Source organism: Myotis myotis, unplaced genomic scaffold (genome assembly GCF_014108235.1).
Source record: "Myotis myotis isolate mMyoMyo1 unplaced genomic scaffold, mMyoMyo1.p scaffold_m19_p_19, whole genome shotgun sequence".
Classification (NCBI taxonomy): domain Eukaryota; kingdom Metazoa; phylum Chordata; class Mammalia; order Chiroptera; family Vespertilionidae; genus Myotis; species Myotis myotis.
This window is the reverse complement of record NW_023416323.1, coordinates 22,369,761-22,396,781: the sequence shown is the minus strand read 5'-3', so window position 1 is coordinate 22,396,781 and position 27,021 is coordinate 22,369,761. Positions and strand designations below refer to the sequence as shown.

The window sequence follows — 27,021 nt, the reverse complement described above, 5'->3', positions numbered from 1 at the left end:
TGGTGGGCATATGGGTTTCCTCAAATGCACTCACTAATCCCCACTAAAAAAAAAGTTAAAATACCTCTAAGCATGTGCATGTATGTTTTTCTATCTTTTTCTTTTTTAAAAAATGTAACTTTATTTCCTTTTGAATGAATAGGAAGCATTGCATGCCTCGCAGGCTTAATGCCTTCCCTTTCAGTCTCCATGATGCCAAGGCGCTCTGTGTCATCTTATTGTCCCCTTCACCCTGTGTCTCAACTTTGGTTTCAGAATCTGTCATGAAAAGGAGTTGATCCCAGTCTGACATACGACTTCAGACTAGGAAGTTGCATCAGTTGTTTATTTGTAGTCACTCCTCATGTCTGTGCTGTCCATTTCATTGGATCCCTAGGAAGTCCCTTCTGTCCCCTGCTCATATTTCATACGGGTCTTCTGGAACCTTCACAGTGCCGATATGTATATATCATGTCCCCTTCATTATGTCCAGCAAAACTCACAACCATGAATTTCACTGAAGTTTATGATTGGTCCCGGACTGCCTCCCCCGGCACAGAATCCTCTTCTGGTCGCGTTCTTGCAGTTAGACAAACAAGCAGATATACTGACCCGGTGCATGAATGAATAGGAAATATCCCAGTTCCAAAGGATAAATCTATCATGTGGCAGCGAGAGTGTTCAGGCAAACATTTGGTTCTGCAGTTGCTTGGAGGATTGGGCCTGTGCTATAATTAATGCCACTAGCAGTGAAAGGACATTAGGGATGTCTCGCATGTTGATTATTTCTTCATTGTGTTTATCCAAGTTTCCCGGCCTTGGAAGCTCTGTGGCCATTGCCAAAGAAAGCCCTGGAGACAGAGCGTTTGCGGCTGCTCCCTTGTAAGAGCATCATTACCCCGCTCAAAACAACGTCCTTTTTTTTTGTCAATAGAGGATGAAAACATTATTGGATTCAGGAGTTCATGGTAGTCCTGTATGCAGCTGGGGACGAAGGGGATAGATTTATGAAATGGACCATTTCAAATGGCATTATCTTTCCACAGTGAGGTACACCTTTCATAAATCATGGGAGAGTGCTCAGAAAATAGAGCATTTGTTATTTCCGCAATACATTGTATTTGCATCCCCCAGAATTCTAGGAAAGAAGAGAGTCTTAGATTTCCTTCCTTGGGTTTGAAAAAGCAATTCATGGCCTTACAGTGAAATTATAAAAAGAGGAAATGTAATATAACAAAAGAGTTCTTCATATAAGTCAAGGATTATGCCTTTACTAATATTTTTAAATGCCATGATGATTGCCCTAGACGGTTTGGCTCAGTGGATAGAGCTTCAGCCTGTGGACTGAAGGGTCCCAGGTTCGATTCCTGGGCATGTCTAGGGCATGTACTTTGGTTGCAGGCTCCGCTCCGGGCTGGGCCCTGGTTGGGGCTCGTGCAGGAGGCAACCAATCGATGTGTCTGTCCCACATCAATGTTTCTCTTTGTCTTTTCCTCTCTCCTCCACTCTCCCTAAAAATCAATGGAAAAATATCCCCAAGTGAGGATTAAAAAAAAAACTAGAGGGAAATGGCTCCTCTGTGTAACCCTTGCAGCCTTAGACACAGCTGGAAAAATCCAGAATGAGTGGGGAATTAAATATGTATTGATTTCAGAGAGGAAGGGAGAGGGAGAGAGAGATAGAAACATCAATGATGAGAGAGAATCATTTATCAGCTGCCTTCTGCAGGCCCCCTACTGGGGATCGAGCCCACAACCCATGCATGTGCCCTTGACCGGAATCAAACCATGGACCCTTCAATCCACAGGCCAACACTCTATCCACTGAGCCAAACCAGCTAGGGCAAGTGTGGAATTTATTTATTTATTTATTTATTTATTTATTTATTTATTTATTTGACTGCTTCTTCAGGCCTTGATTTAATTATGGCATTAATCACGTTCTTCGGTTTTATTTTTCACTGAAAACATTGTGCCCTATTCCATAGGCTAATGTAGATGCATGTGGCTCAGCTGGGACAGCAAGTGGGTGGGAGTATTGATTGAGCTTTTCTTTCCAGTCTCTGCCTTTCCCATCCAGGGGCTCATGGGTAATTATTCTTTGGTATGCCTAAGCCCAAATTATGTGTGGTTGTGTTTCTAACAAGAAGAACCCCTTCCTTCTAGGAACCTGGGTGTAATTTGCTTGGAGAAGCAAAGAGGATGCTTCTTTGTATGTCCTTGATGTAAACTACCAAGTCAGTCCCCCTTGAAGAATTGGGCTTCTTAAATAACTAGCTATTTCCTGCACAGCCAGCCCATCTTGCAGAATTAGCCTTCATTGGTTGGCCGTTAAAAGTCATCTTCCTGATTGAAAGTCAAGAGTCTCTACCCAGCCTACTATGTGTCTGAGGTTCCCTTAACACCCTGGACAGCCATCTGGGGACAAGCGGAAATGAATGACAGCAGTTTGAAAATAAGTTTGTTTTATTCCCCCACCTTTCCTCCCTTCTCCCCTCCAAAAATAACTTAAGAAAAATTGACCTCTGTAATTTGGGAAAGCAAGGGGGGGGGGATTGAATAAAAGCATGCTAAAATACATTATTTCAGACAGTTAAGGAAAGGTGTTACATTTTAAAGGTAGCTCTATCTCAAAAGTTTGAGTCATGTTTTTCACACACGTGCATGCCAAGATAAAATTGAATTGAGTGAACACTTACTCGGATCTTGAACTTGAGTAATTGAACTTGATGGTCATCACAAGACATGGTGTGGGGGGATAGCTCATTTTTGAAATATTTTGAGAGATGGTTCAGGCAAATACAAGCTAGAAATCGAGAAATCGATCCATGTTCTCTCTGGTTGCCTGGAAGGGATTAATGTTAAATACCATCGGTGAGGTCCTGTCTATTTTCTGCCTGCCCCACCCCTCTTCTCACCCAAGGAAATAAGATATTTATTTGCATATATATAATAGAACAGTCTGTGGTTTGTATCCAGATAGGTACACAACCTTGGTTTGAAGCCTGCCTTCATTTTTTCTTACCTCTCCTGCTTCCATTTCTTGTTTTGTTGATGAGGACAATGATAGCAACCATCCAAAATTTCTATAAAGATTTAGCTAATACTGAATCAGTAGGTGCTTAAAAAATAATGGGTACTATTTATTGAGGACTTTCTATATGGCATGTATTTAACCTTGCACTATGCAACCTATTCTCTTTTCTCTTTAATCTTCAAGACAATCCGGTGACACAAGCATTTTGTGCCCATTTGCTAGATGAGAAGACTAAGTTACGGGGGGTAGAAAGCCACTCAGCCAATAAAAATCAAACGCTAGACCCAAACTCTTCTCTCTTTGACATCAAAGTTTGTACTCTTACTCACTGCATATTTATCTCCCATAGTCCTATTCTAGGGACTGTGGGCCCACTACCAGGGTCAGATGACCTGTCCAGGGCTAGCGAACTTAAAGAGGGAGAGACAAGGAAGACCCCGGTGCATGGATTTCAAGTGTAGCTGAGTTACCAGAACTTTTATATATGCTTATAGGGCTTCATTGGAGCAGTATAGCTCTCGCTATTTCCAACACATCACAGATGGATCAACCCTGGAAGATAACATGCTGGAGGGAAATGACTCCACTAAAATTGCCCTTGCAGCCTTGGACACGGCTGGGGAAATCCAGAATGAGTGTGGAACACCTGAAAAGTAGCTGAGTGTGAACCAGAAACTAGAAGCAGCCCAGCCAAGACTCTTAGCCTTCCTATAGCTTCTTCTGTATTCTGCCATTTGAAGGAAAACTCTTTCACACCACCACTTGCTGGACTCAGTGGCTCCTGATGGCTTGTAAGAGCTAGTGTAGCTTCCAAGCGTGTCATGCGGTCTCTGAGATGTAGCACCAGCCAGAGGAAACCCAGAATCTGGATTAGCTAAGCCCCCCATTGCTGATACCAAAGTCATTTCAAACGCCTGATTTTCTGTTGTCAAAGGGTCTGTTTCCAGGTGTTTGGCCAGATATGTAAGAAGCTCATCAAGAGAAGGTTTGAAGAAAAAACAAAAACCAGGGGTATATTGATTTCTGAGAATTCTCCCGAGTTCCTCTCAGTTGTGGTACTGTCAGCCCGTGATGAGATTGTTGTTGAATTTGGATTGATTTTTGTCTTTCAAGAGTCAGCACAAAACAACTCTTTCTCTGGGTAATCTTTTCTAACCCTCCCCTCCTTTCCAGGTTAGAGTTGACCTTCATGATTGAGATTCTCTTTTACTTCATCAGCTTCTACCTTTTTTAGTCTCTATCACATTGAATTAAAATTATGTCTTATCTGTTTCATCTACTAGACTGAGAACTCCTTGAAGACAGGAACTCTTACCTTCAAGTGCTGAATGTACATTTGCTACATCAGGTGAATGAGGCCTGATTATAAACCAGTGATGAGAGCAAAGAGCACAGTAATATTAAATGGAGGACATCTACAAAAGCTGGCAGTCGAGATATGTTGTTGTCCATATTTGGTTTGGCTTGCTGTAGCCATGGCAACTTGTAGTCTTGAGTTTTGTATACATCCGTAAAACTGCTCTGAATTCAGTGACTTTTGCTCAGTTTGGACCTAGTGTGGAGTCACCAATCCAATGGCTTGTGAACTGTTTTAAACATGTGGGAATTGCAAGTACAATATCAGGGCAGGCCAACTTGAGACATCCTTAGATTGTATTGCTGCTTCTGAACCAACCTGGCTCTTGACCAAGTAAGTGAGTGTAGCTCTGGGCGGGAAGTGGAGAGGTGCCTTGACATCTTCAGGTGGTCGTTTCCTAATATTTCAGCTGGATCCAGGATACAGGAGGGACATTCTAATTGAAAGAGCTTTCTCCAAATGTCTAGAACAAGTAAAAAATAAATAATAATGGCACCAATTTCTCTGTCCTTTTCCATGCACTATCAAAATATCCTTAGGTTAGTCTTGATTTTTTTTAAAAAATATGTTTTTATTGATTTCAGAGAGGAAGGGAAAGGGGGGGAGAGAGAGAGAGAGAGAAACATCAATGATGAGAGAGAATCATTGATTGGTTGCTTCCTGCAACCCAGGCACATGCCCTTGACTGGAATCAAACCTGGGACCCTTCAGTCTGCAGGCCAACTATCCATTGAGCCAAATCAGCTAGAGCTAGTCTTGATTTTTTAAAGGAAACAGTTTGAATCAAGAATTTGAATCCATCATTTGGTTGATTTTTAAAAAATATATAATCTCAGTGTGCAGAATGAGAGGGCAATTTACCTTACACCTGAGAAATCACCCCTTCCTTCATTTTAATGCATTCAGAATTTATATGCTGAAATGGACACATTCACGTTTGAAAGTCTATACCCTAAACAAAGTTTGTTTGTTTGTGTTTTTGACCATTGTTTTTTAAATCTCCTTTGGTGACATTATTATTCCTTGTAAATCCTGCCGATCCTCCCCAAACATGCTGGCCTTCATTTTTTATAGTTTTTCCCCCTCCTTGTTGGCTTGGTTGTATTTCTTATTTGCTCCGACTACTGGTTTTATTTCAAGTTGGCATGTTTTTATGATCCTCCATGTGTGTGCCCCACATTGTCTTCACAGACCTTTGACTTGTTTCATTTGTTACTTTACAAAAATCCTGAAAATTCTTTTTCTTTAGGCTTCATTCTATATGTGTGCTATGTGCTTGCTAAACAGAAGCTGGCTTGGATTAACATGAGCTGAGCCTGGGGTATGGGGGACTTGACCTGACACTCCACCTGGGGGTCAGTTCTGGCTCTTCCCTTGGCTTCCCTGTGACCTTGAAGTTGTCATTTCATTTCTCCATCTATGAATGTCCTCCTCTTTCCCTTCAGGCTAATTCATACCTGTCCCACCTTCCTCACGGGCTTGTTGGGCCACTCAAAGAACAACTAGACTATACGGCATGTTATGCGGTGACCTAACCGGCTCCCTCCAATGAGGGATTATTCCAGGAAGTCTTCAAATTAATTTTTCTTGTTTTCCCCCTCTGAGAACACCAGTGCATTCAGCCTGCTTTCTCTTTCTGTATTCAAAGAGTTAGGAGTTCCTAGGCTGACAGAAACCAACCAAACGAGTCCGTTAGCTTATTCACACAGTGAAGAGACTTCATTGCTCAGCCCCCGAAGAGGTAGTTTCTCTCTCTCTCCATCCCAGGCCTGGGCGGAATGTACCGGTTACCCTTCTCCACTCTGCAGACGTGCTACAGGTCTGGGGGACGGGCTGGTGCAGTTACTTATCAGGTTGCCAATGAAAGCCGGGTGGGCCACGTGGATGAAGTGTATAGGGAACCTGACAGAGGAACTCCGGCACAAAGCCAGCCTCTGACGTGGGGCGGAGGGGTGTCGCTGGATGACTTTCTCCAAGTTGAGAGGATAGTCCTTCTTCCTGGAAGAGTCAGCTACATGAAGCTTTAGAAACAGTCCCACCAGCATTAAATGAGGGTTATTTCTCCCCATTAGTCCCTTTTTGCCTCCTTAGAGAAGTGAGTTAAGAAAGAAAGGTTCTTGGACAAAATGCCTTACTGCTCAATAAGCTCCTGGGGAGGGGGCAGGGGGAGAAAACGGTGTGTGTGGGGGGAGAAATGCACATTAGTCTTCCATTAAAAATAGATCAAAAAAGTACCCAAAAGAAAAAACCCCACAACAATGAAATAAATTAGGAAAATACAACTGGAGGCCTACAAATGTGTTTGCTAAGTGTTACATTTTCTCAAGCCCCTTAGAGTTCTAACTTCCTGTTTCAGCCCCAAGCCATAAAGGCAGGAACACTGTCATTAGCTTCAAAAACCCTATATCTTGAGTCCCTGGCTGCATTTGTTTATTTTTTCTTCCCCCTCAGCCGTATCCCTGCGTGCATCACAGCACACACAGGCGCATCTTGCAGGGGCGTGTTCACTGAGATAAAAGGCTGGGAGGAGGTGTTGCCTTTCCTACTTGCGGGAGCACCTGGCAACCCAGGGAAGGCGGAGCTGGTGGGAGCCCTGGGCCGGAGAGCTCTTCCCCGCTGTGCTGTCTGCATGGCCTTTCAGGACGGCTCCTCCATAACTCCTTGTCTTTCCACTGCACCCTGCGATCAGATATCCAGAGACCGTAATAATCCAGGGGATAATCCTTTGCATTTTTCAATAAAGTAACGACTCCCCCTCCCACTTTGTCCCTTAAAAAGAGCCAAAAAGAATGTGGCACCGAGATGCTATTTATAACAATTTTTACTGCTTGCCTCTAGGGCCTCAATTGGAAACCTAATTTTAGATCCACAAAAGCCAAAATATGTGTATAAGAAGCCCCAAAATAAAATATTCCAGGGCCTCTCGTAAGCGTCCTCCGAACAGGTTCAGGTTTGATTTATCTCACTGAGGATATTTAATTATGTCATTGAAAAAACACCAGTAATTAAATCATTATTTCTTAGGTCTTAGGTCCAAGGACATTCTGGAGGAAGTCAAAGGCACAGGGAGGGAGGAAGGAAGGAACTTAAGAAATGCAAGACGGGCCAGCAGCCTGCAGGGTTGTTTAGAGGATGGAGGGCAGGCTTTACAGTTAGACAGTGGAGTTTAAATCCGTGTGGGCCTTTGTGTTACCCTGCACAAACCACGGGGCCTTGATCTGCGCCCCATGGGGGTACTCCTGCCAGAAATGCAGTTCTTCGCTCCTACCTGGCAGATAGTAGGTTTGTCCACAACCAGCTGTGGTGCTAGCTGCTATTTATTCACTGTGGCTGATCAGGAGGCCTGTCACTGTGACCCCCAGAGATCTGCCCATCTCCCTTTTAGGAGTTTTCTGATGGCTTTATGGTGTTGCATAAGGACTCACACCTCTCAGATCTCAAAACTTGTGTGTTTCCTGTTTGGCCAGACTGAAAAATGCACTTTCTCATGAAAGAGTCCCAAGTAAGTCTCGATGGCATTTTGATTTAAAAAAAACTCCCAAATCCTGCAAATGCCCCGTCCCCAGGACAACTCTGTTCCCTGTTTTATGGATGCCCCTGACAGCTGGGCTTGATTCCCTCTGCCTCCTGATCTCTCCTGATGCATTGCCTGCAGTCTGAGCAGCGTACACCTTGGGAGTTCCCCTTCTGGGAGAGGTGCCAGCACCCATTTATCAGAGGAACCACTTTTAGGGCCTGTAGTAGGCAGACCTTTGACCCCCCGCTGTTACTCCCTTGTATTGTGTTGCATGATAAAGGGCCTTTGCAGGGATAATTAAGATGACCCATCAGCTGACTTTAAATTAGGGAGATTATTCTGGATTTTCAGGGTAGGTCCAGTGTAACCACAGGTGCCTTCAGAGCTGGAGGAAGGCCGATGAGGCAATCAGGGAGATGTGGCAGAGGGGGAGGCGGGGATGACAAGCGTGAGAAGGATTTGATGTGTCCTGCTGACTTTGAAGATGGGGCCGCGTGGCAAGAAATATGGGCACGCCTGGAGGCTCAGAGGCAGCTCGGCTGACAGCTGACTGGAAATGGAACCTCAGGCTTCCAACCTCAGGACAAGGAGTCTCAGTTCTACAAGCACGTGGAACCGAATTCTGCCGATAACCCAAGTTATTATGGAGCAAATTCTTCCCTAGGCCTCCAGATAAGAGCCATGAAGGCTGACACCTGGGCTGGGAGACACTCTGGCCTTGTAGAACCCCAAGCAGAGAACCCATCTGAGCCACACTGGGCCTGGACTTCAGACCCACGGCAACTGTGAGATGACAGATGAATGTGTACTGTTAAGTGGACGGGAATCTGTTATGGCTGAGAGATACAAAACTAATACAGAGCTCGGCCCCTTCCATGGGGTGGGTCTCCACCAGCCCTCAGTCCGTTTAGCTTGGTTCCCAGGCCATCTCAGCCTTTCGCCTGTTTTCCCTCACGAGGGAACCTGCTCTTCTCGTTCAGCTGAATTGCTTTTGTTTGACCGTGAGTGTGTTCAGAGTCATACTCAGCCTAATTATTGCTTTTGACTAACCCCAACACATAATGTTGTATGTCATGCTGTACTACTTTTAATTTCACAGATGAGCACATTCCTATTCTCTTAATCCCCCTCTCCAAGTCTCCTGTTAACTCCATCTGGACAAAGCATGGAGGTGTCTGTGTGACTTCTTCCAAAGTGAATGCCACAGCTGCCCTCGATGCACCGGCAGGGCAAGAGCGGCCAGGGAAGGCTTGCCTCTTCAGTGACGGTGGGCTTATGTGTGGGATTCACTGTGCTGGACAGAAATCTCAGTTGTGGATTGCACATGTCACTCCACATCTCTATAACTTTTTGGCGCTCAGACCTACCTCCTTAGTAGTAACAGCAATGTTTATTCAGCATTTGTCATGGGCCAGGCAGAGGATCTGCTCAGAGCTTTTCGTGCGTTCTTTAACTTAATTACAATACTCCCATTTGACAGATAAGAGGACTGAGGCTTATAGAATTTCTAGGGCTCTGCAGCAGCAAGTGCCTTCCAACATTTAAACCCAGGCCATGACACTGGAGGCTACATTCTTAATGACCAAATACTGGGTGTTGGTTAAAAACGAGGATCAGAATGATCCCATCTCTCCCATCTTGATAGATTATAGATTGCCTGTCTCATCCATCCTTTTCCAATATTCCCTGCCAGTCTTTGGATTGAATTTGTAGTCCTCAGGCTAAATGCATTATCTGGGGGGTGGGACGGAGGTTAGGGGGAGTTAGTCAGTCAATGGTTATTTCCTTGAGGAAAAGGAAAAGAAAAGTGGACCACGTTTTAATGCTTGTTACTGGAAACGCACAGTGGCATGCCATTGTTCTGAGAGGAAGGGGCTTGTTTGTCTTATCAGCTGCTGATGAAATAGGATATTGGGTGGAATGCTGAGTTGTAGCAGGTGCACTTGAATTTGAGGAGAGACAAAGCAGAACCCTGACTATTCAGAGTCTAACTTATTTTTCCTGTTCAGGCACGCCACACACAGGCACACATGCACACAGGTTTCACGTAGGAGAATTTGTGGATTTCTACACCCATAACCAACTGAACTTAAAATGACTCCCGATATGTGGGGTAACAATTTTGATCTGGGAGCATTTTAATAATGGTTCCTCTTGGACATTGACAGTGATGAAACTGGGTGTTTCAAAAGAAATTTAGAATGATCTGTTGGCATCATGCCCAGGACTTTGGGAAACTTGAAGAAGGTTGACACCCTTGGGGAAAAACAGACTTTCCTGGTTACGGTTCTGATTGGCTCCTCTCATTATAGTGCCAGGTGTTCGCCAGGGGTGTGCTGACTGAAGGCCCAAGGGCTCCACTGGAGAGAGTTCTTCCCAGCCCTCCTCCTGCTCCTCCCTTAATTTCACTCCCAGGCAAGACATGGGTGGGGTGACAGCATCTGTAAGTGGGCAATGAGGGGAAGAGACAAGATGAGGCTCACATTTTCGTTTTTATTTTTACTCTCAGTTGTGAACAAGGACAAACCCACCTCAAACTGGCTTAGGCCAAAAAAAAAAAAAAAAAAGGAAATTTATTGGCTCCTGGAACCGGGAGGCTAAGGGATAGATCTAGCATGTGTTGACGTGGGTGATCAAATGATGCTGTCATGATTCTGTTTCTCGCCATCTTTCACATATGCTTTCCTCTGTGTAAACTTCATTTTCAGACAGCGTCAGTCCAGGAGGACAGAGATGGCCAACACCAACCCACATCCTTCATGGTCAAGGAGCACTGGTGGGAAAGAGAGGTCCAGCACTCCCACAGTCGACTCTCATTGGTCTTTAGTGGGTCTCATGTCAATCCCTGAGCCAATCACTATCACCCTGTCTGGACCTAAATAAATGCTACCTCACACCTGGGGGATGGAATCAACTTAACCCAAGCAGTATAGATTTTGAATGATGGAAGAAGGTACATTATTGCTAGAAAAAGTAAGATGGATATAAAAAAGACAAAAACAATAGACCTCCATTACAGCCTCCATTACTATAGCAATACCTATTCCAGGAGGCCGTGACTGTCTTACTTAATGTTGGTCTTGCTCTAGAATCATCCCCAATAGAATTGGAGATATTGTACCTGGGAGACTACTGTTCTTTGTACCTGGAGCCAGGTGATGGGAGCACTAGGTATGGGCCTATGGAAGGGGCAGAGAGAGGGACATACACAGTCCATGAAGGGGTCCAGGCAGGATTGCAGGTGGCAGGAAAGGTCTGAGCAGGACAAGAGGCGGTGTCTGGCACCAGCATGGCAAGGGCAGGTAGCAGCTTCTTTTTTTTTTTTTTTTTTTAATATATTTTATTGATTTTTTACAGAGAGGAAGGGAGAGAGATAGAGAGTTAGAAACATCGATGAGAGAGAAACATCGATCAGCTGCCTCCTGCACACCTCCCACTGGGGATATGCCCGCAACCCAGGCACATGCCCTTGACCGGAATCGAACCTGGGACCCCTCAGTCCGCAGGCCGACGCTCCATCCACTGAGCCAAACTGGTTTCGGCAGGTAGCAGCTTCTTGCCGTGGAAGGGAGTGGGGGCAATTGAAGTCAGCAGGGGGATGGTTCCCCCTCTATGCCATTATTCAAACACAGCCAAAGTGGCCTTGAAAACCAAATCTGGGTGTGCTATTCCCACCCCTCTCAACCCACAATGAAACTACACCATTGATTTTCTATTGCTCTTAGGATAAAGATGGACCCCCTACACAACTCCTACCCCGCCCCCAGCCATCGCCCCCGCCATCCAATGCTCTAGCCCCTACCTTCTTAGTCTCCTTTCTCACTGCTCTCACCTTAATTCTCTGCCCTCTTAACTTGCTGACTTCCTCTCAATTTCTGGAACTTTCCTTGCTTCTTCTGCTACAAGGCCTTTACACATGCTCTTCTCTCTCCTTCTTTGTCTATACTCATTCTTTGTATTTTGACTTAATTGTCACTCTCTCTGGAAGTATTTACCTGACTGCATTAAATCTTCCTATATGTTTTCATGATTCCACACATTTCTTCTTGATAGCAATGCACTGAGCTGTGATTTTACGTGTTTTCTTTTTCATTTATAAATTCCTATTTTCCCCACTAGACTCTGAGATCCTAGGCCACATGTTAGTTTTGTTAACCAGTATATCCCTAGGTCCAACAGAGGACCAAGCAGTCAGTCCGTAAATGTTTATTGAGTGAGCGAGTGAGTGAGTGAGCACTTTCTCAGGCTTCCAGAATAACTCATGGATTGCAGAGGGAAGCAGGAACCCAAGGGAAACCCGAGGCCAATCACAGGATGCACAGGCCAGCTAAGCTTCAGCAATGCTGAAGAGCTCATGACAAATCACTCATTTCCCTGATTTTGCTTTGTTTCCTAGGAATTTTTTAAAATATGTTTTTATTGATTTTCATAGAGAGGAAGGGAGAAGGATAGAGAGATGGAAACATTGATGAGAGAGAAACATCATCATTCAGCTGCCTCTTGCATGCTCCCAAATGCGACCAAGCCCACAACCTGGGCGTGTGCCTTGACTGGAAATTGAACCATTGACCTCTTGGTTCATGCTCAACCACTGAGCCACACCAGCCTGGCCGGAATATTTTTTCAGAAGTTGTTGTTGTTGTTGTTGGTGGTGGTGGTGGTGGTGGTGATTATGGTGAAACTGAGCATGTACTAACTAGATTGACTTTAATTCAACCATAGATGACCACTCTTGACACTCAAACCTCCTAAGTTAGAGTCCTTGGAAAAGTCAGCCATTGTTCTGATCAAACTGGGTAAATACAATCCAAGTATTATTCTTTGGATCTGCACTGGGCTGATGTAAGATAATTGATTTTTGAAACATATCAATACTGTAGGCACAAGTGCAGGGTAGGGGGGCATATATAACCTAACTTAAAAACACACTCTTTTTAAGGACTTTGCACATTAATTGCAAGCAAATAAATGCTGCTAATTGCAAACACAAGATTGAGAACTTGTCAAATCAGAAACCTATTCATCAATAGCCCCTTTAGGACCTCTGCTCCACTCTATGCAGTCCACCATCCTTCTCACCCCTAACTTATCACTGGCTTTCTCCAGAGATTATTGCCCCAGGAGACTCATTGAGGGCCAAAACTGTTCCCTTCACTTCAGGCTAATGCCCAGCAGGTATCTACTTCTAAACAAAGAGGCTTACTGAGGTACCCCTCTGCCAAGCATTGCGATGGGCAGTGACATACAGAGCCGCCTGCATGGGCAGATAAACTATTTTCTGGAATGCTTTGCTCTCCTCACCTTCTTTCAGATGTGAGCAGCCCATCTATCCCAGCTCAAATTCCATCTTCCCTGAGGTGCCCTGCTGGACGCAATCAGTCCACCCTCCACTCTTTTGCAGCGTTTTGTCTGTTGCATTTATTTGACACTTTTCACTTGCTGCCTTATATTGTATTTGTTTTCATTCATTAATTCAATTGTCATTTACCAATTGCTACTGAGTAAAAGTCCCTGCATGAGATGCTTCAGGGGACAAAATGATGGACAAGTCATGGTCCTTGCTTTCAAATATTATTTCTCCTATTCAGAAGCAACATATGTCAAAGCAAGGACCATATCTTACTCATTTTCTATTCATCTCTTCTTTTCTTTTTTATTACCCATAAAAAGGCACGGCAGAGTAGGTATTATTGCACATTTTTTTGATGGGTGGATGGCTGGGTGGATGGATGGATGGATGGATGGATGGATGGTTGAATGGTTGAATGGTTGGATAAATGATGCATAGATAGGTAGATGATGAAACTTATATTTTACTGAAAATCTATAATGATGTCCTAGTGGCTTTCTAGAAATAATGCAGCTGCCCAAATGTCCAATTTCCCTTATGTATTTGTGGAGCATCAGCGATATGCCAAATCCATGCCAGGAACTGGAAATAGACACATAAATAAGAACAATTAAGATATAGACTCTGGCCTCAAAGACCCTTTGGTATAGGAGTATAGGCACATATACAAACTCCTATAATATGGGCGTGGAGGGTGGTTGTGAGAGTGATAATAACAATGACGTAAAGTGCTGCAGGAAGCACGGGTACCTATCAGTTTCTTCTTTCTTGATCAGGGAGCTCTGCAGAGAGGAGATGACAGTTGAAGGCTGTTCAGGATTTTCCCCACGGAAAAGGGAGCCTTTACGAGCAGGGCGAGGAGGAGAGACTGCAGGTGTCAGGCACTGGGATAGTTCAGATGGAGCTGGAGAGCTGGCTCTCAGATGATGGTCGGTGTAACTTCACAAGTGCGCCACCAAACATGCCTCAGCGTCTAAAACAGATGTTTCCCACATAGACGTGGCAGTGCGATTGGTCAGGAGAAGCATTGAGGGGGTGGGGTGGGCTGCGCTAAGACCCTTTGATCAAACAAGGCAAGTGAGGGGCGTGAGTTCTAAAGTCCCAGAGAACTTGAGCCAAAAGAGATCCGATTTTTACTGGAATATGTGAGTGCGGACTGCAGTCAGGACAGAATAAAATAAAGTTCTCAAGTAGAGATTCCTGGACCTGAAAGAGGGATTGGACATTTTTTACCACCATAGGTTTTCAGATATGCTTTTTGTTAGACTTGTTTTAACTCTTTTGAATAGATTTTGCTCTTTAGAGAAGTTTTGCATTCACAGCAAAATTGAGAGGAAAGTAGGGAAAGCTCCCATGTACCTCCTGTCCCCCAACATGCTCACCCTCTCCACTGTCAACATCCACTCCCCCCACACACACACACCAGAGCAGCACATTTGTTACAGGTGATGCATCAGCACAGCCCCCCAAAGTCCATAGTTTACATCAGGGTTCCCTCGTGGTGTTTAGGTTTGGACAAATGTATAATGACATGAATCCATCGTTGTGGTATCATAGAATAGTTTCATTGCCCCAAAATTCCTCTGTGTTCACTTGTTTTTCTTTTTGAGCCTGCATTGAAGTTAGTTTGGTGTTTGTGGTGCACTTTCCCAGATCCTCAGGGGAAAGTCAGCAGGGGCTGGGCTGGGGGCACTGCCATTTTGGAAACTGTCAAGGGGCATACTTCAAACACGTAGGTTTGAGCCTACATGTTTGAGCCTAATTCCGAGAAATAGGATCCTCAAGAAAGTTTGTCATTGCCCTGGACAGTGTGGCTCAGTTGGTGGGAGCATCCTCCCGTGCACCTAAACGTCGCCTGTTCAATTCCCGAGTAGGGCACATACCCAGGTGGTGGGCTCAATCCCCAATCGTTACATATATGGGAGGCAACCCATCCATGTTTCTCTGTCTCATCGATGTTTCTCTCCCTCTCCCTCTCCCTCTCCCTCTCCCTCTCCCTCTCCCTCTTTCCCTCCCTCCCTCTCTCCCTTTTCCTTCTTCGCTCTCAAAAATCAATAAAAACATGTGTTGTTTTTTAAAAAAATGAAAGTTTGACATTGCTTCTAAATAATTGAAGTACATGGGTATCTTCAACAAGAACAAATTTGCTGGCAGCTTGAGGATTCTGTTCAGCCTTAAAAGAGCTCAGTACCATAATGTCTGTTGTCCCTGTACTTTATTTAACAGAGTTGCCTGATGTGATGTTTTATATCATGCTTTGTCTCTAAGTGATTTACTGCTGGGAAGATAATAAAGAGTCCAGGTTTATACGCAGAAAGTCAGATACACCACGAGAATTGCATTGTGAGGTATTTCCAATTAAAGAGCCAATGCTTACTGAGATGGGCGCACGTGACTTTTCCAACAAACCACGCCACCACCCCTGTCTGTGAGGAGGTAAATCACTATTCTGGAATGCCCACATGCATGACGACCAGATACATTATCTGAGAAAAACTTCACATCTAATGATGTTCTTTGGAGCTCACAGGGAAGAGTTATATTGGCTCGAACGGAGGGTTTCTTTTGTATTTCTCTTTAGTTGTAAAAACAATCACAATTGTGAGTGCTTCGGACTTGAACTTGTCAGCAGCTAGTGGCCCCCTGTGGAGATAGAGAGGTCCCTGTCTTTGGGGCTGAAGTGCCAAAGCAGGTGTTTCTGTGAGACCTGGGGGCCTCAGCCACCACACACCTTTCATCCGGGGTCTTCCTTCTGGTGGAACACCCGTGATTCGCAACTCAGCCACGTTGCCCAGGAATGTCTGTTCAGAGAGTGTGTCTCTAAGAACTTAAGTCAAGGGATTTTCAAACAGTCGCTTGATTTATGAACGGGAACATCTCACTCAGGAAAACTTTTATTTGCAAGCACCATAGGAACAGGGGCCTGAAAGAAATAATTAGGACTCTCTTCTCCTTTTGCAGTCTCAAAGATTTCCCTGCACAGGTGTGGGTGGCCCACTCCTGCATTTGTGATTTGCAGAGAAGACAGTGGGGTGGGCGGCTGGCAGGGGGCGGCTGGCGGGGGTGGGGGGGCATGACTAATCCCACATCTTCTCTTTTCTTTTGTTTGTGTAACAACTCAGCTCGCTGTCACCACATCAGCACATTTTGTTACAAATCTCAGTGCCCTCTCGCTTTCGGTTTACTTAATGCATTTCTACATTTTCCCAAGGCCGCTCGGGCTGTTTTCTTGTGAGTGGCACGCCTGCCTCAAATAACTAAAATTGCCTGGGTCTTGGATTCTGAGCCTTCATATTCTCCCATATATTATTTGGTCCTATTGTTTCTTAACTCGCTCATCATTCACACGGTGAAGGAAATTCCATTTGGTCCTTTTAAGACCGCCAGACTAGCTGACTTAAACACTCAGCCCCAGTTGCTTCTGGATATTTCGGTTCTTTATTGAAATGGTCCCTTTAATGTCGTCTTTAATTTAATCAAATAGTGTCATCAAAATAACATTTACTCTATTACTGCAAATTCACTGCATTATTAACTAGTGTAACTAGACAAAAAAGATGGTACAAACCCCCATGGAAATATATACTTACTGTAAAAATGGATACAGTTCATAGAGGTTCTATATTTAATTTGCAGTTTCAAAGTACTCTCTATGGAGAGGTTTTATGGTTCTGAAATAATTTAAAAACACACTTTACTACAATCCATAGCAGGTAGTTTTTGCCAATTTGGGAAGTTATGGTGCCTTGTACTTTCCAAAGTACCCAGACTGCATTTTTAACAGTGATGTGCCTCTCTCTCATGAGAAATGGGGCTCCTTCCTCACACCACAGGTGGGTACCACCAAGGACTCACTGGTTTCTTTGTACCTCCCAACAACCCAAATGTAAGTAACATGTTATTGGCAGGGATCCTATCAGGTTGGTAAAAAGAAAATACCAATGCATCAATGCCACTTTGGATAGTTTGATCAGAAAACAGGTCATGCTTGGGGCAGGAGATGAAGGATTAGAGGGTTATGGAATTTTAAAATTCTTTCTTCAATGCAAGAGCAAAACATGGACAGGGAGGACAAGAGTTCTGGGCTCATGGTGTTGAATAAGTTATTTGCTAAGCCTTCCTTTGCCCATCAGTGAAAAGAGGAAGTTCTATGACAGTGAAACACTATCAAATAATCTAATATTTTTAAATGTTTGTCTACCCACTTTCTCTTGAGATCAATAATGCCATTTCCCAATTGATTTTTTTTTATCAGAATTTGCCACTAGCTATTTCTTTGTACAGTGGGAAGGTAAAATATACACAGAGCATCTTTATTTCAAGATTTTCATTCTTCTCCCTACCAAGAAATTCTATTCTTAGAAGGACATTGGATAGACTTAGAAATAAGAATATTGAACTAAAGCCAGTTCTTTTCAAAAGGCATATATTTTTTTACCTGTTGCTGTCCCCTCCACCAGCCAAGTACTATGCCAGGTCCTGAGAAAATAAATACAGATAAGTTCCAGGTCTCTGTCTTGTGGAACTTAACATCAAGTTGAGGACACAAACATGCAAAAAGAATGATAAAATAACTCAGGTGCTCTAATAGAAGCCTTTACAGGATTAACTCTTCATATGGCCATCTGTCCATCTGGCCATCCATCCATCCTTCCACCCGTTTAACTGCCCATTCTTCTACCCCTACTTTCATTTATTCTCCATCCCCCATCGGCCTCCCCCCAGGATGTCAGAACCATCAGTGCTGAATCTCAGTGCAATAGGAAAGCACATGTTTTGGTTGAAGATCCAGAATGTGCAGAATGACGTGGAGATCCAGATGCTGATGAGACTCCATACAAATATGACATCGAAGCGGCTAGAAGCCTCCCCAAGGCCAGATGTACAGACTGATGCATCTGAGATTGGGAGGATGGGCTCCCTCTGTGGTTCCCAACCCCACTGTGATCATCCAAGGAATGGTGAAAAAAATCCTGAAGTGTGGGGGTTCATCCTCTGGGGAGTCTTATTCAGGTGGGTTAGGGTGCAGCCTGGGCATCAGGATTTTGAAAAACTCCCTAAATGATTCTAATTTGCAGCTAAAGTTGGGCATAAAGGATGTGTGTGAGGGGCAGTCTTTCTGGATGATGAGTACCAGCGGTGTCTGCACCTTAGGTGTGTCAGTTAGTGGGTATATGGTGCATGGCAGGGACAGACTAGTTGAACGGAACACTGGTTAAGTCAAATGTCATAGAGATGAGAGACAAAGGAGTATGTTGTTGCGCAGAGACTAGACTGGGGCAGCAAGATCAATTCCTGCCACCCGTGTTTTTTTGCAGAGAATCACTAATGCAATGTTTGACCCCCAATCTAGCCATGAGTTAGGTAACAGATAAAAAAATACCCCTGCCTCTGACTAGGAGTGACAGAACATTATAGGGCCAGGGCTTCCTAGATTTCATTAAAGTGCTTGTCTTGTGGTACATTAAAAGCAAGTCAGTATTGGTTGCTGAGTGACTGGCTGACGGTACTCATGCTTCAGTTATCTTATTTGTTCTCGAACAGCCTCAATACTTAAAGTGAAAGGAGACTGTTACCCAATGGAAATCAGTCACTTGCTTTAGGTGGAAGGCATCAGAAATTGCAACGACTGTCTCATTTTGTCACATTCTTACTAGAAAAGGACGTATATCCATGATTTAGCAGGAATTTATTGAGTCAGGCGCTGTCAGGCACAGAATAGATCCAGTGGTGAGAAGGAGAAAAATGGTCTCAGCTTTTTAGGATCTTGCTATCTGGAGGGGACAGAGAACTAAATAAGGAAACACAATACAGTACTACAATCATAGTAATTCCGCATGTCGTCGGTCCCTGGGTGTCGGACTCTATGACAGAGGTAAATAGCAGTTAATTCAAAAGGAGCAGTTAAAGCTCTGGGACGTCTTTTCAATTCATTTGCTTTATTTAATTTTTTCTTCTAAAGTTGGCATAACCTTTTATTGAATCTCTGCCTCCATTGTCTTATCTATTTCACACACACACACACACACACACACACACACACACACACACACATCTTTGAAGACTTTATTTTAATGGTACATAACTTCAGAACCTCTGGGGCTTGCTTTGGTATCCAAATCATCGTAGCTTCCTGAAAACAGAAGAATCCACAGTGGATTCTCTGCAGAGTATCTTTGGGGAAAGATATTACTCATGTATAATTGGATGTCTCAGAAAGTAATCAACTCCATAGAAAGGTGCTTGCCCACCTACGGACCCATAAGACTCCAGTGTACAAGTTTTCTTGAGACTCAAGCCAAACACTCAATGCTTATGTTTCAGATTATACTCTCCCTAAAACTCAGGTAGTTCTTAATGCAGGGTGGTAATATCTGAAAATAGATTTATAGTGGTTAGTGAGAAAAGTAGGGAAAATACCATGTGTGGTTTTTTAATGATGATCGTATGATTGGACTGGATTATACAATTAAGAGTGGCTAAGTCAGTGTGGTTCTTTGTAAAACTTGTTGGTGTAAGGGAATTTTGTCTTTGATTATTAAATAAAGTATAGTCTGTTGCATGGCACAGAGAAGACAGTCAGCAGGTATATAGTTATAGAATGGGATGCACAGGTGGGTGGATGGATGGATGGATGGATGGATGGATGGATAGATGGGTGAATAGATGGATACATGGATGGATGGGTTGGTAAAGGGATGCATGAAAGGGCCTGTTTCCCTTAAGGGGCTCTTTACAAAAAGATTTTGATTCTCAATCTTTCACATGAAAGAGGATCCCAGAGATTCCGATTCACTGTGTCTGGAGAGAAATTTGTCTCTGTATTTTTAAAACAAATTCTCCAGTTTTTATGGTATGAGTAACCTTGGCCTTCTGGATCCTAATTCATCTCTATTTCTACGACATCTTCCATTTTATTGCTAATTCAGAAATCATCATGCACTCATGTTGCCTGCATTCAGGAGGCACTTTTTTCAAATTTATGTCACTGGCAGTTTGGAAGAGATTGGGGGTCTCTGTTGTTGGAGACAGCTCTCCTGTCTCTCATCAGGACCTCCATTCAGGGCACTTCTGAACAAACCTGGATGTGCCTTCTCCCTGAGATCCAATGGGCCAGGCCATAGGGAAGCTTTGGAAAGGGACAGTCTTGGGGTTTGAACAAGAGAGGAGATGTTTGTCTTGTGAGTAGAATGTTCCTTTACAAGGTCACTCACTCTATAGGTGACTCTTTATATAGTATGGTTTGGAGGTGGCATCTTCTTTCTCCATCTCCACGACTGAATCTCATGTCAGAGGGCAGAAATTTGGAGTCAGTGGGGGTACCCATTTTTTTTTCTGGGATAAATCTGATTGTGAAGGAGGAAAGAAAAGGCCCAAGTGTGCTGGGAAAGGACTACTGAGTGGCTGAGGAGTTTGACACATTGGTAATTTCCTCATAGGCCCAGTTTACTCCCAGGGATGACAGTCATTTCCTAAGAAACTGAGATCGCTTCTCATTGCGTTTAAAGGCTTAAGTAATGTATTCTGTCAGACAATTCTCTGAAATGGTTTTCCAAGTGAATGCATCAGAAAGTGCCTAGAAAGAATTCTGGCACAGAGAGAGGAGGGCATTCTGAAATGTGAGCTGCTTGAGAGTCAGAATCTAACTTGAGGTGCATCATGCATATGGTAAGATGCATGCATGTTAGATAGACAGGTCAGGAACTTTTATTTATGTATACACCATGTAATTTATTTATACACCCATATAAAGATAGACAAGATCAAGATAGACGACATTTCCAACACTCAGAAGGCTTACCTGTACCCATTTTCCATCAATAAATCCCACCATCCTCCAGAGCTAGCCCTGTTCTGATTTCCATCACCATAGCTCTCTGTTCTCGAGTTTTTTATAAACAGAGTCATGCAGGGTGCACTCTTCAGTGTCTGGCTGTGTTTGCTCAGCATTATGTCATGGGAGTCACCCATTGTATCCTAGTCTTCTTTATTGCTATGTTCCCAACATTTTATTAAAAGTTGAAAGAATAGTAAACATCCATATAGCCATCACCTAGATTTGACAGTTAACATTTCTTTCTACTTGCATTTTATCCATATATCTATCCCCCTTCCCATCCATCCATCTCATTTTTTATTTATTTCTAAATAAGTTGCACACATCACTCACTTGACTCCTAAACAGGTAAGCAGGTGTGTCATTATTGTATTAAGGAACTAGAGTTTGCTTATGGTTGTTTTGTTAAGGGCATGCTTTTTTTGGTAATAATTAGAGTAATGTAATGATAAAGCTATTAGGAGCCAACAGTTATTGAGTATGGACTTTGTATCAGACATCACACTTTGCACTTGATACATGGGTTGATATTGTTACTTCCATTTTAAGAAACCGAGCCTTGAAGATACTATCAACATGCCTACGTTTACAGAGAAAGCAACCCTGGATTGTGGCTGACTCCAAAGTCAGTTTGCCAGCGTGCAGTTCAAGTGAATGTGAGTTAAAAACTTGGGGTCAGTGCCCATCTCTGCCTCTTACTAGCTGCGTGACTTTCGGCCAGTGAACTAACCTCTCTGCATCTCAGATTTACCCTACAGTAAAACGATGCCATAGAGTTACTGTTGAAGGTCAAATGAGATTTTTAAATGCCTAAGAAAATACCTGCCTCATTGAAATTCACAATCTAACACTTCCAGCTAGAAAATTCTGGGACTGTTAGTCTGTAGAACAAATGATGTTACTCACTCCAGTTTTGTTGTTACTGCTATTGTTTGTTTGGGCTTTGTCCTTGCTGAATTGTGATTTGATTCCATTTAAGCAGCTCTCTCTGCAAACACAGACTCTGCTCCTCTCTATCTCTTCACTCAGTGATGTTATAATATCTAGAGGCTTATTGATTATTTGTTTGATTCTATTGTGGGCACAGGAGCAGTTCTTAGATTAAGACTATTAGATTTTCCCAAACAGTATTGCCGTGGTTTATACAATTGGACAAAACGGGTGATCTAATTTGGACTCAATTTGCTCTAAAGTAGAGCTGGAGGAGGGAGGTGCTGTGATTTGGTTCTGAGCCTGAGAACAAGTAGAAAAAGTTATCTCCAGGTGATATCTGTGTGCCTCATCAATTCCAGATACACTGCGTGAGCAGGACTGAGAATTCAAAGCTTTTTTGCTTGGTTTCATTTCTCGTCCATGAGGTAAAGAGCCTAGCTTTACCTAGCCAACTGCGATATTAAACCCACTGATATCATTTATTTTTCCACGTGAAATATCTCAGAAAAAAAAGTGCCACGTTGAGTTTTCTTGAGATTCTGTGTTAAAAGACTAGAGGTTAAGAGGAGATAACAGATTTGCTCCCAAACAAATCGTTTCCTAATAGCTGCTTTGGGTGGAACCAGATGGAAAACTTTGTTTTTCTTCTTTCACTGTATATCTCCACCCTAGCATCTGAACCCATTTTGATCATACCATCTATAGACATTTCAGGTCTACATTTTACCTTAACATTATAGCAGAGTTCCACGATATCATTGACTCTTCATTAATATAATTTATAATGATGGCTATAAATTTCATTTATTGGCTATTACTGCAGTTTATTCCTCTAGTACTGAAAATTTAGATTGCTTCAAGATTTTCCTTATTATAAATAAGGCTAAAAAAATAGCCTATGAGCAATTTAGACTAATAAATACAATATATAATATTTGACTATTGTATAAGATTAGGTTTCCAGAAGTAGAATTACTGAATAAAAAAAAAAAAAAGTGTACATTTTTAAGGGGCTTACGTACATTTCATAGTTATTTTAAAGGCATATCAATATCATTGAAAATGATAGTTTTGGTTCAAATCCCGAGAGAAAACTCTGGGGAAATTACTTAACCTCTCTGTGCCTCAGTTTCCAAATCTGTGAAATGGGAAAAATATTAATGCCTACTTCATGGAGGTGTTGTGAGGATTGAATGAGTTGATATATATAAAACATGTAGGATGTGTCTAATATGTAGTAGGTTTAGTAAATATTATCTGGTTATTTTTAATATTAATTACTAATATTACCTCAATGGAGGAAGGATCTATGGAATACACAAAAATCACCCGAAGGCTTTCTTTGATCCATTGTTTCAGTGTCTCCCATTCTAGAACTTTTCCTAGTCACTAGCCAGCCCCTGAGGTACCCCATATGTGGTTAGCCTAATTTCCCAAACTTAACCATCTCTCTGAGAAGCCCATCAATACTGATCGGTGTCTGGGAGGGAAGAAGCAAACTCATTGTCCAAATGTGTTCCAAGTGGATGAATCCAGCCCTGAACAATGGGGAGACTTTCGAAGGTAACTGACCACAGGAAATGGCCAAGGCTGGAACCATACCGATTTGGCTGGTGAGGGTTGAATGGGCCTTAGGTTTCCTTTGATTGGACGAAGGACCCTGTGACGGTCAGGAGCTGGCTGCAGGCAAAGGCTCAGAGTTCTGAATCTGTGGGCTCTGTAAATGCAGGAGGGGCAGGATTGGGGACAATGGGAGTGGCTTTGCTTACATGGGCCCCAGTGGAGCATCCTGGGACACAGCAGCAGCAGAAGCAAACAGGAAGTCTTCCCTGGACCCCCTGCCCGCCCAGTCTTGTGTTCTCACTGCTCATGTAGTGCTTAACCCAACAAATTAAAAATGTGATGTGATCTCCATTTCTTCTGAGTTCTCCAAGAGCAAGACTCCTAGCATGTTGCATGGTCTGTAGGAGATGATCCATGTGCATGAGTGGACGGGCGAGTGAATGAATGAATGAATCCATTATTTCCAGAATATCCGGAGACTGCACCCAGACACAACTTGGCCCAATGGGAGGACTGTGACTGCCGATCCCAGGCAGGAAACGTGAGCTCCGAGCCCTGACCATTCTGTAGGGGTGGATAGAAAGTGCCATTGATAATTGTCAGACAGGCCAGGTCCTGCAGTTCTCTGGGGAGTTCTCGCCAACCTCGGGAAATGGGGCAGCAGTTTAACTTATGGATGCAGTGTTGCTTTATTATTAACCGTCACGAGCAGAGAGGCACGAGGATGACTGTGACCATTTTGCTTCACATGTAAACTTTGACCTCAGAGCAAAGGGGCGGCGGGTGCTTTTTCCAAGGACCCTGTTGATGGTGACAATAAGCACGAGGCCCAGCTGCCAAGAAGGCTGATAACGGGAGAGCAGAGCGTGTCTTTTCTTCCTCCTTTTTTTAAACCATGCGCGTTGGTTTTAGGAATCATTAGCATGGTGAAGATTAAAGCTATTGGAGATAGCACAGATTGTTTCATTTTATTATGTTCAATTGGATTGGATCCGAGCCATTTGCAAAGTGCAGTATTACCATAAGAAGGGACTTAGAATGTTTGTCACATAATACCCTTTTATGGAGAAGGCAGTTTCTTAAAATTAAAAAAAAAAAAGACTTGAAATAGCAAGGCTTTCTTCTGCTTTCGAAGTGCAACAAAATAGAACTCTGTATATGCCCAGATGGACTGCATTGGAGCTATAAGAGTGGCCCAACTCTCTGGTTCCAGAGGCCCTTGTCTTTTGCTACTTAATTCAGGGGACAAAGTCAAGAAAGTAAAGCTCAGGACCCCAGTCCTGCCTGTCCAACCAGAGCCATTCCCCTCTTAATAATTGCCTATTGGTCTATGTATACCTTAGACACTGTTCGCTAAAAGGGGGGTTCCTGCTGCTTTAATGACGATAAAAAGATAGTCTGCTAAGAACATTAAAGGAAAGATGCCAGTCACAGAGGACCATGGGATTCCGTTTACACAGAATGTCCTGAAGAGGCAAATCTGTAGAGACAGAACATAGATTTGTGGTTTCCTGGGGCTGAGAGGGCATGGAGGGATTGGGGAGTAACAGCGAAAGGAGGGGGGTTTCTTTTGGAACAATGAAAATGTTCTAACGTTGATGTGGTAAGCATTGTAAAACTGTGACTATACTAGAAACTATTGATCTGTATGTTTTAAATGGGGCACTTGTGTGGTATGTGAACGATATCTCAATAAAGCTGTCATAAGCAGTATGAAAACCGTGATGTAATTCAACCAGTCTGATGCTGGTGTCCTCAATGTCCCTATTTCAGTCCGGACTGGGACAAACACCCAGGTAAGATCTGAGCAGCACACGGTGGAACGCCCTGTCCCCCGCACCCCAAGCATGCTACTTCCATTCATGCCACCTGAAAGCCGCATCGCCACGGTGACTTTCAGTTATACAATGGGACTTACCTCAGCGCTGTTGTAATTTTACTTGAGTCCCTGTCTCTGCCCAATACAGTGCAAACCTCCTTGATGTGAGGGTTTCCAGGTCACGGTGAGCTAGTTTTTGAATAATACAATGACCTCATGCCCAGGAGTGTACTTGTTGTTGAGAACATACAATGAATAAGACACAACTCAGGCTCTAGACAGCTCACAGTTTGGGGGGGAAAACTGGTACTAGTGAAACCAAGGAAGATTTCACCCAAGAGCTTAGGTTTGCTTTAGGGCTTGGATGATGCATAGAAGCTCACCAAACATGGAAGCAGAAGAATAAGCATTCAAACCAGAAGAAACATCATGGGGAAGAGCTAAGAAAAAACATACAGTGTCAGAATCATGAGAAATTTGCTGAGAATTGATTTAAGAACATGATTTAGAAAGATAGTATATTATACCCCATGTCCACAACTTTCATGGAACAGTGTACGCTGCTCTGTCATCCCATATTAGTGGCAACTAAACTTACCTTATGACAAAAGGAAGTATATTGGTTCATATACTAGAGAGTCTTAGAATTGTAGCTTCAGGCATGGCTGTATCCAGGGGCTCAAATACATAATCAAATAATTTGTCTCCTTCCATCTGTGTGGCTTACTTTATACAGCAGGTTTTCTCTGCCTGGTGGGAGAGATGGTTACTACAAGGACCAAAGTTCCATTCTCATATACTATCAGTAATAGCAAGAAGTCTTAGCCTCTCTCCCAGGGAAGATTCCAGTCCAGTATAGGTCACATGCTTTATCTCTGATCCAATAACTATGGTCAAGAGATGGGCTATTTAATTAGCCGACCGAGGTCATGGGTCTACTATTGTGGAAAGGAAATAAAACACTCCAATTGGACCACAGGATCAAATGGAGGAAAGTGTGCTTTTCAGAAGAATAGAAGGGAAAGGAAGGACAAGTGTGCTAATCCCCCATATCCCCTGAGATTTTTTTTAAGTTCAGGCATTAAGCTACAGCTCTGGTGTTTTGTTCTTGTGATGTTGGATTTGAAACCTTAGCTGAGGAATTTACACACACATCTGTTAAATTCCATTTAGGTAAAATACTAACAAGAGAGAAGTAATTCATTTCCCTTCCTTGGACCTCAGTTTCCTCAACAAAATGGAGATAATAGTGTGGACAATGTAGCCTGTTTACAAAGATCCATGGGAAACATCAGGCACGCACTCAGAGAGCACTGCGGTTCTTCCTAGGCCAGGCCAGAGTGTGTCCACCTGCCATTTACACAGGACTTCTTCCTCCACCTCTCATTTTAGCAAACTCTGATCTAACAGAAGGAAAGGATCCCTTTATCCCCAGCAATCTCAGCTCTCTGGGGAGAGAGCAGGTTGTCCTGCTTGTACCAGGGAAGGTGAGCTCAGGGCAGGTCGCAGAGCCACGTCATTTCCAGATGAAACAGGGCTCCCTGGACATCAGCTGCCTTGCGTGGAGGGGCGGTCAGACAAAGAGCCAAATTTAAATTCATGTAATGTTGCTGTTTGTAACAGAGAATAC

General features: G+C 43.4%; 1 protein-coding gene and 1 long non-coding RNA gene across 2 annotated transcripts in view; both read left to right on the top strand.

Annotated features, from left to right (window-relative positions):
• Positions 1-27,021, top strand: part of WWOX (WW domain containing oxidoreductase) — a 930,714-nt gene that overhangs the window by 699,274 nt on the left and 204,419 nt on the right. The window lies entirely within an intron of this gene.
• The window catches only part of LOC118674138, a 100,881-nt gene that overhangs the window by 69,500 nt on the left and 4,360 nt on the right, over positions 1-27,021 (top strand). The window contains exon 3 of the long non-coding RNA XR_004973585.1: positions 21,626-21,732. This is a non-coding gene — a long non-coding RNA (uncharacterized LOC118674138). The remainder of the gene's footprint in view (positions 1-21,625; positions 21,733-27,021) is intronic.